The sequence below is a fragment of the Malaclemys terrapin genome, chromosome 3, assembly GCF_027887155.1.
Source record: "Malaclemys terrapin pileata isolate rMalTer1 chromosome 3, rMalTer1.hap1, whole genome shotgun sequence".
Taxonomy (NCBI): Eukaryota; Metazoa; Chordata; order Testudines; family Emydidae; genus Malaclemys; species Malaclemys terrapin.
In genome coordinates, this window is record NC_071507.1 from 178,757,366 (window position 1) to 178,767,487 (window position 10,122).

Here is a 10,122-nt window from a genome sequence, read left to right on the forward strand (position 1 = left end):
CCTCCAGTGGCACTATATGTGAAAGAAAATGTAGCATCAAATGAAGTAAAAAGCTTAAGTGAATCCACATGTTCCATAGAATCTCTATGGGTAGTAATTTCATGTTCTAATAAGAATATAACAGTAGGGATCTATTATCGACCACCTGACCAGGCCAGTGATAGTGAGGATGAAATGCTAAGGGAGATTAGAGAGGCTATCAAAATAAATAACTCAATAATAGTGGGGGATTTCCATTAACCCCATATTGACTGGGAACATGTCACCTCAGGATGAAATGCAGAGGCAAAATTTCTCGATATTTTAAATGACTGCTTCTTGGAGCAGCTGGTACAGGAACTCATAAGGGGAGAGGCAAGTCTCCATTTAGTCCTGAGTGGAGCGCAGGTAGGGTGACCAGACAGCAAGTGTGAAAAATCGGGACAGTGGGTGGGGGGTAATAGGAGCCTATATAAGAAAAAGACCCAAAAAACGGGACTGTCTCTATAAAATCGGGACATCTGGTCACCCTAAGCGCAGGATCTGGTCCAAGAGGTAACTATAACAGGATCGCTTGGAAATAGTGACTATAATATAAGTTTCAGAGTAACAGCCGTGTTAGTCTGTATCCGCAAAAAGAAGAACAGGAGTACTTGTGGCACCTTAGAGACTAACAAATTTATTAGAGCATAAGCTTTCGTGGACTACAGCCCACTTCTTCGGATGCATATAGAATGGAACATATAATGAGGAGATATATATACACACATACAGAGAGCATAAACAGGTGGGAGTTGTCTTACCAACTCTGAGAGGCCAATTAATTAAGAGAAAAAAAACTTTTGAAGTGATAATCAAGCTAGCCGAGTACAGACAGTGTGATAAGAAGTGTGAGAGTACTTACAAGGGGAGATAGAGTCAATGTTTGTAATGGCTCAGAAATTCCCAGTCCTTATTCAAACCGGAGTTGATTGTGTCTAGTTTGCATATCAATTCTAGCTCTGCAGTCTCTCTTTGGAGTCTGTTTTTGAAGTTTTTCTGTTGTAATATAGCCACCCGCAGGTCTGTCACTGAATGACCAGACAGGTTAAAGTGTTCTCCCACTGGTTTTTGAGTATTTTGATTCCTGATGTCAGATTTGTGTCCATTAATTCTTTTGCGTAGAGACTGTCCGGTTTGGCCAATGTACATGGCAGAGGGGCATTGCTGGCACATGATGGCATATATCACATTGGTAGATGTGCAGGTGAACGAGCCCCTGATGGTATGGCTGATGTGATTAGGTCCTATGATGATGTCACTTGAATAGATATGTGGACAGAGTTGGCATCGGGGTTTGTTACAAGGATAGGTTCCTGGGTTAGTGGTTTTGTTCAGTGATGTGTGGTTGCTGGTGAGTATTTGCTTTAGGTTGGGGGGTTGTCTGTAAGCGAGGACAGGTCTGTCTCCCAAGATCTGTGAGAGTAAAGGATCATCTTTCAGGATAGGTTGTAGATCTCTGATGATGCGCTGGAGAGGTTTTAGTTGGGGGCTGAAGGTGACAGCTAGTGGTGTTCTGTTATTTTCTTTGTTGGGCCTGTCTTGTAGGAGGTGACTTCTGGGTACTCGTCTGGCTTTGTCAATCTGTTTTTTCACTTCAGCAGGTGGGTATTGTAGTTTTAAGAATGCTTGATAGAGATCTTGTAGGTGCTTGTCTCTATCCGAGGGATTGGAGCAAATGCGGTTATATCTTAGAGCTTGGCTGTAGACAATGGATCGTGTGGTGTGTCCTGGATGGAAGCTGGAGATATAACCGCATTTGCTCCAATCCCTCGGATAGAGACAAGCACCTACAAGATCTCTATCAAGCATTCTTAAAACTACAATACCCACCATATAATATGATGGGGGCTAATCTAGCTACAACTAATCAGGAAAAAGATCTTGGAGTCATCGTGGATAGTTCTCTGAAGACGTCCACTCAGTGTGCAGCGGCAGTCAAAAAAGCAAACAGAATGTTAGGAATCATTAAAAAGGGGATAGAGAATAAGATGGAAAATATCTTATTGCCCTTATATAAATCCATGGTACACCCACATCTTGAATACTGCATACAGATGTGGTCTCCTCATCTCAAAAAAGATATACTGGCATTAGAAAAGGTTCAGAGAAAGACAACTAAAATGATTAGGGGTTTGGAACGGGTCCCATATGAGGAGAGATTAAAGAGGCTAGGACTTTTCAGCTTGGAAAAGAGGAGACTAAGGGGGGATATGATAGAGATATATAAAATCATGAGTGGTGTGGAGAAAGTGAATAAGGAAAAGTTATTTACTTGTTCCCATTATATAAGAACTAGGGGCCACCAAATGAAATTAATGGGCAGCAGGTCTAAAACAAATAAAAGGAAGTTCTTCACACAGCGCACAGTCAACCTGTGGAACTCCTTGCCTGAGGAGGTTGTGAAGGCTAGAACTATAACAGGGTTTAAAAGAGAACTAGATAAATTCACTGCAACCCGGAGCCCCCCCTCCACCGCAGCCACCGGCCCAGTCCCACGACTAGCCCCCCAGCCCAAAAGGAGCACTGGGAGGGTGAGCGGTGTGCAGCTCCAGCCTGGGGGGGAAGGCTGGGAAGGCAGGTGGCCTCATGGGCCCAGCTCCGGAGCGTGGGCAGCCCCAGAGTATGGTGCCGGTAGGGCGGGTGGCAAGTGGCCCCAGCCTCCCCCACCTCTGGAGTGCAGGAAGGCAGGTTGTGCGCAGACCATAGGCGCCGACTCTGTGGGTGCTCCAGGGCTGAAGCAGCCACAGAAAAAAATTGGTGGGTGCTCAGCACCCACCTGCAGCTCCCTCCGCCCCCCCCGCTGCAGCTTACCTCTCCCTCCCCCTCCGCCTCCTCTGCAATCGCACCGCCACGTCCTGCTTCTCCCCCCCCCACAGCGCTTGCACCATGAAACAGCTGATTCGCGGGGCAGGGAGGGAGGAGGAGGAGGGAGAACGCGGTACTGAGGGAAGAGGCGGGGCTGGGGCGGGGATTTGGGGAAGGGATCCAATAGGGGCAGGGAGGGGGCGGAGTTAGGGTGGGGACTTTGGGGATGGGGTTGGAATGGGGGCACGGGCAGGGTCCGGGAAAGGATGGAGTCAGGGCAGGGCCAGGGGCAGGGAAAGGGGCGCGGGCACCCACCCGCGCTGGAGAAAGTTGGCGCCTATGGCACAGCCCAGCCCCAGAGCACTGGGGGGCTGGACTCGGAGCCGGGAGGACCGGAGCCGCAACTGCACTCAGGGAGTGTCACGGCATGGGTGGGGTCACGCCTGGCTGTTTGGGAAGGCAACGCCTCCCCCTGCCTATGCAACCCACTGCCCATGAGCAGAAGGCATCTTCTTTCAGAACACAAAATTCTATTCAATGATGAAAACTCTCAATTATAACTGTTGTGACTGGGAGAAGAAAGAGAGATATTCCTACTTCTTTCATCCCAGGAAACATAGCACAAAGATCAGATTGAGTCACTAGTGACGATAAAAAAGAACTTGAAGTCAAATCTTCATTCATTCATTGAATGATATTCTACTCTGCGTTCAAATTTTTTATTCTGTCCTGATCACATGGCAGCTCCCTTCATGGTAGTGCCTCACTCCACTCCACTGTCAGTGTTTTATAGACAGGCATCTGTAAAAGCTACATAGAGATTGAGTAGAATCCAGAAGTTGCTGTAATAGATTTGTAAGAATCAAGTCTGTGTACTTTTTCAGCTGTCTTAACAAACACTTCTTGTCCTCTTACTTAAGTATTCAATATAAGTGCCTTAATTAGTCAATTTCTGGACTGAAGTCTTTGCTTCTTCCAGTACGTTTTCAGTGGATATCTCTCTGATTGTCCAGCAATAGAGGCTACACTTGGATCAAAGATCTACTACTGTTGTAGCAGATGCCTTGATGGCATTGTTTAATGACCTAAGTGGTTTTAACAGTAAACTTACAAGAGAGAGAGAATGGCAATAGTCTTCTCTGAACGTAGTAGCAAAAGTAATCCACCAGCCTCACTAGTTAGATCCGTCCCTTCTTGGTAGATACTTTCCAAAGTCAGTAATAACGGTTGCAGTAATTTTAAGACAACAGCCAAGGATTACTCATGAGAAAGCCAGCAGGTTTTCTCAGGTTGGACTAATTTGAACTTCAGTCCCAGTGTATCTTCTATTTTTTCCAAGAGGTTCAGTCTTTTTGGACTCTTGCTGAAAAAAGAGTATAATGAAGACATTAAATTTATGGCTTTTTAAATGTCTTTTGAAGAGTCTGGAGCTCATACTAGTGCTAGTTGGAGTAGATGGCCTCTGCAGTGTGTATAGGAGAGATTAGGGTTACAGTTTTCTCTGAGCAAAGCTTGTACTCCACTATGTCTTCCAGAGAGGTTTGCAGCTCCAGCAAATGCACAAGCAGCCATCTGTTTGGGGTTCAATTTACAAGTATTTAACTCTTCTAAGTTATGGGTTGTCACAGATGCAGCCAATGTGTCTTCTATAACCTGAACATCTAGAAATTAATCTACTGGCCTACCACTGGCATCAAGATAATGTACACAATGACTTAATACTTGACGCCCATTTGCATCGGTGCATTTATTAGCCATATATGCATTTTTTTGAATGTGTTGAGCGAGTTCTTCACTTTTTCAACTGCTAAGTCTTTCACTGTTGCACCGCATGCTTCTAACCAGTCAGTTGAGTTTCTTGCAGAAAGAAGTGAACATTTGCCAGTCTTGTTCGGAGCCAGTGTCCAACTTCAGGATTAACAAGTGATAATGCACTTAACATTGGCCTCCAGTTCGTAGTGTGTGGTATCTCTTGGTTAAGTAGAAAGTATGATATGGCTGCCATATGTTCACATAAACTGTGTTGTGTCTCCAGCATTCTTAACAGCTTCATAAAGTACTTCTAATATTGGCTTTGACAGTGACTGGCTTATAAGGCTTTCTGAATGTCGATGCAGTGCAGAGGATTGGGGTTTTGTAGCCTTTTCACATAGTTTGTCAGTATTGACTTTGCTGATTGGTCTGGCAAACCAAGCTCATTCACATCAGTTGTAGCTTTGGGAAGCTTTCCTTCTTCATAAGCTTTTATACAAGAGGTGTACCAGTAGCCATCTTTTGTAACTTCAATAAATGGGAAAACTTTGACCAACAAACATCGGGAACTGCCTTTAGGTTTTGGAGACACTGTTTCTTTAGTAGGTTGCTGTATTTGTGCTTTGGGCTGGTCAGATATAGATATACCACTTTAACCTTCAGATGACATATAGGCATATTCTTGGTTCTTGATGTGTTCTTTATCTTGATTGGTTTTTGAGGCCTTTGAGTGGAAAAATTGTTGCATTGTTTTTTGTCTTTTCATTTTTACTTTGACTTGCAACACATAAAACAGATATGAATAAATGAAATGTTTTGTTAGCATAATGCAAATTTAACATAAGGATAATGCAAATTACAGATGCCCCCCAACTTACGCATCGTTCCATTCCAGAAAGCCTTGCGCAACTCAAATTTTGCGTAAGTTGGAAACGTTTACCCGTACATTATGCAAAAATTTCCGCAACTCAAAAATCCTATTTCTGACTTTTGGAACTTTTTCCATAAGTGTGAATTTGCATAAGTCAGGTCTTGCGTAACCCGGGGATCCTCTGTATGCCAAAACACATAACAGTTCTAGATTTCTAAAACAAAAAATCTTAAAAAAATGTTTTTAATTTAAATTTTGAAAAGTAAGCAGTCATGGGATAAGAAGGAAGGTCTTCTCATGAATCAGTAATTGGTTAAAAGACAGGAAACAAAGGGTAGGAATAAATGGTCAGTTTTCAGAATGGAGAGAGATAAATAGTGGTGTTCCCCAGGGGTCTGTACTGGGACCAGCCCTATTCAACATATTCATAAATGATCTGGATAAAGGGGTAAACAGTAAGGTGGCAAAATTAACAGACAATACAAAATTTCTCAAGATAGTTAAGTCCAAAGCAGACTGCGAAGAGTTACAAAGGGATTGCACAAAATTGGGTGACTGGGCAACAAAATGGCAGATGAAATTGAAGGTTGATAAATGCAAAGTAATGCACACTGGAAAACACGATCTCAATTATACATACATAAATGATGGAGTTACCGCTCAAGAAAGAGATTTCGGAATCATGGTGGATAGTTCTCTGAAAATATCTGCTCAATGTGCAGCAGCCGTCAAAAAATGTTAAGAATGTTAAGAACCATTAGAAAAGGGATAGATAACAAGACAGAAAATACCATAATGCCGCTATATAAATGCATGGTACACTCACACCTTGAATACTGCGTGCAGTTCTGGTTGCCCCATCTCAAAAAAGATATATTGGAATTGGAAAAGGTACAGAAAAGGATAACTAACATGATTAGGGGTATGGAACAGCTTCCATGTGAGGAGAGATTAATAAGACTGTGACTTTTCAGATTGGAAAAGAGATGACTAAGGGGGGATATGATAGAGGTCTATAAAATCTTGACTGGTGTGGAGAAAGTGACTATGGAAATGTTTTTTAATCCTTCACATAATACAAGAATTAGGGATCACCAATGAAATTAATAGGTGGAAGGTTTAAAACAAAAGGAAGTATTTCTTCACACAATGCACAGGCAACCTGTGGAACTCATTGCCGGGGGCTGTTGTAAAGGCCAAAAGTATAAATGGGTTAAAAAAAGAACTAGATAAGTTCATGGAGGATAGGTCCATCAATGGCTATTAGCCAGCATTAGCAGGAATGCAACAGCATGGTCTGAGTGTCCCTAGCCTCTGTTCACCAGAAACTGGGATTGGATGACGGGATGGATCACTCGATGATTGTCTGTTCTGTTCATTCCCTCTGAAACACCTGGCATCGGCCACTGTTGGAAGACAGCATACTGGGCTGGATGGACTATTGGTCTGACCCAGTATGGCCGTTCTTATGTAAAAATTAATTATAATATAATAATAAAAATATTTAGTACAGAAACTCCCCAAGATAATGACCTCTTGAAATAGTAACGATATGAGATAACGACCTTGGCAAATAATACATTTTAAAAATCTTGGCGAACTAGGAACCATATATTTGTATAAGTTTCCCAATCACAAATCTAGCATTCTGGAGCAAAGCCACTAAAACATAGTCCAACAAACAAATGTTCCTTTAATGTGGCTATCAAGTCTCCCTCCACCCCACTCACCGTTGTTGTCCTTGGTCAGTGGAGATCCAGAGTTCAGAGGTGCTTTCACGAGAGTTCACCTCCCACGGAGAAGGGAGCAGGGGAAAAGTACCTTGCTTGTTCCTCCAGCTGCTCGCCGCTCGCTCTGACCATTGTTGTTCATCATGTCACCATTCACTCTACCTCTCCATCACCAATGGCCCTGCACTGTCACCTTCTGCTGCCACCTGCCACTATGACCTCTGCGAGTAGGTCTCTTGAGGTTCCACCCAGCTGTCAGTGATTTCTGCTCTTAGTGGGGGAACCTCACTGCTGGTGAAGGCTGGGCAAGTCTCTTCCACAGAAACACAGTCCCACAGCAGGTCTCAGCACTTAGTCCTGATTATCAGTGATTTCACCTCTAGCGGTATCTTAACAACAAAAGACTCTCGATGGTGCCTAATCAGCTCTATCTTTAACAGGGGAAAGAGGCAGGTCAAATAGTGCTAGTCACTCTTAGGCCTGGTCTACACTACCGCTTAAGTTGATCTGACATCACTCAGAGGTGTGAAAAAGGCACCCCCTGAACAACGCAAGTTACAGTGGTCTAAGCACTGTCCACATCGCACTGTCAGTGGGAGACGCTCTCCCGCTGGCATAGCTTCCACTTCTCTCAGAGATGGAGTAATGATGCCGACAGGAGAGCGCTCTCCCATTGGCATAGCACGTCTTCACCAGACACTCTACAGTGGCACAGCTGTATCAGTGCAGCTGCACTGATGCAGCGTGGTAGTGTCGACTTGCCCTTAGGCTATGTCTACACTGCAGACCTTACAGCGGCACAGCTGTACTGCTGCAGCTGCACTGTTGTAAGGTCTCCTGTGCAGGTGCTCTGTGCCGGTGGGAGAAAGCGCTTCCACCGACATAGCGCTGTGCACACTGGCGCTTTTGACGGTGAAAATTATGTTGATCGGGGTGTCTTTTTCACACCCCTGACAGACAAAAGTTTTGCCAAAAAAAAGTGCTAGTATAGACAAAGCCTTAGGCAGAGCCCACACCACCAAGCAAAACACCTGCCCTCACCCTCTTTCTCTCCACTGGGATCTGGCCTCCAAGCCCTCTGCTTAGCGAGTGCAGCTTAGCGAGCCTCAATCAGGACAGGTTAAGCACAGTTCGGCTGCCCTTTAATAATAAAATAACAACATTGATAACAACATTTCATGACCCTGGCATTCAATTCTAAAGTGATTTATAACCCAACACCAGCCAAAACACAACTCTGTCTGGGGGATACCTAGGAGTAGGTGTGTTCATATAAATACAGTCTGGTCCTGAAGCCTTTCCCCCTCACCTCCCCCCCGCACCCCAGCTCATCACTAGCTGTGAGGGGAGAGCTCATTCAGACCCTGCTTGCAAATCATAATTTAAAAAATCAGCCAACATCCCCAAAACGAATGTGTCGACATTGTCATAAAAACATAGCTGTGTGAGGAAGCTAGTCTTTGTTTATACTTTTCAAACCTATCATGCTTTTTCAGATACAAGTATTTTATTATATACTGTATGTGCTTTTAAAGTGTGTATTAATGTTTCAGTTTCAATTCAAATTTCTAGCCACTGACTAAATTGGCAACACTGCATGTAACTAGTTGACCACGGGGGCAGGGGGGTCTGGGAAAATTCGGGGTGTGTCTGTAGGAAATCCCTGGCACTGCCCCTCTGCCCCTCTGAACAGCCCCTGGAGAGGGACGAGGGCAAAATGCAAACAGATTCTTTTACCCAGCCCCCAGCCACCCACCCGCTGAGCAGAGAAGGGGAAACTGCACATTTAGATTTTTTATTCCATCAGAGAAAAAGACAAAAGCTGGAATCTCCCTGGATCCTGCTGCTATTTAGTCTCAAGTCCCCTTTTCCTGCACCAACCCCCACTGGATTTTGACAGCCTTGAGCAAAATTGCTGCAAAATCCCAGTTCCAGCCCCTGGATCCAAGCAAATTTTGTCCCGAGGCCCCCCACTCTAGCCTCTTCTATTGCACCAAAAACATTCATGGGCACTGAAAAAAATTTTATCCACCACCTGCTTCTAGGTGCATCTTGGCAATTTTTGGCCCTAAATTGTTCAGTATAAATGGAACATCAGTGTAGCCGCTCCTCTTTTACTGGAAAAACTCTGCATCCCATTCTAATAGCACTGAAAACACACCTACATGGCACCAGTTGCGTGATCTGAGTTTTTACAAGGCTTATGGACTGTGGGGTCCAGAAGTTGATAGACTGTTCCTCTAACCCCTAGAATATGGGAAATTTGAGCCAAACTTTGGCTCAAGAGAACAGGATCCAGCTATCAGATTGGGGTTTTTGCAGTGCTCAGGCTCGAGGATATACTGAGGTCAGGATTTTTTTGGTGCAGTAAAAGTGGCTAGTTTGGTTTTCAACTTTGATGGTACAGTTTCAGGGTTGGGCCCAAAGATGAGCAGACCTCACATACATCCAATGTTTAGCTTTTTCCTGCCATTGGTGACGTTGTGCCCACAAGTAATGAAGTTAGTGCTACTTATGTTTGGCTCTCAACAGGGCTAGGTTGTTAGCACAGTAATGAAAATGACACCCAGACAGTATTAGCCCCATGTTATCTTACAAATGGGGAAGGGTTTCAGAGTGGTAGCCGTGTTAGTCTGTATCAGCAAAAAGAACGAGGAGTAATTGTGGCACCTTAGAGACTAATAAATTTATTTGAGCATAAGCTTTCGTGGGCTAAAGCCCACTTCATCGGATGCATGCAGTGAAAAATACAGCCGGAAGATATATATATATATACAGAGAACATGAAAAAATGGGTGTTGCCATATGAACTCTATTGAGACTAATTGATTAAGGTGGGCTATTATCAGCAGGAGAAAAAAAACTTTTGTAGTGATAATCAGGATGGCCTATTTCAACCAGTTGACAAGAAGGTGTGAGTAACAGTAGGGGAGGAAATTAATA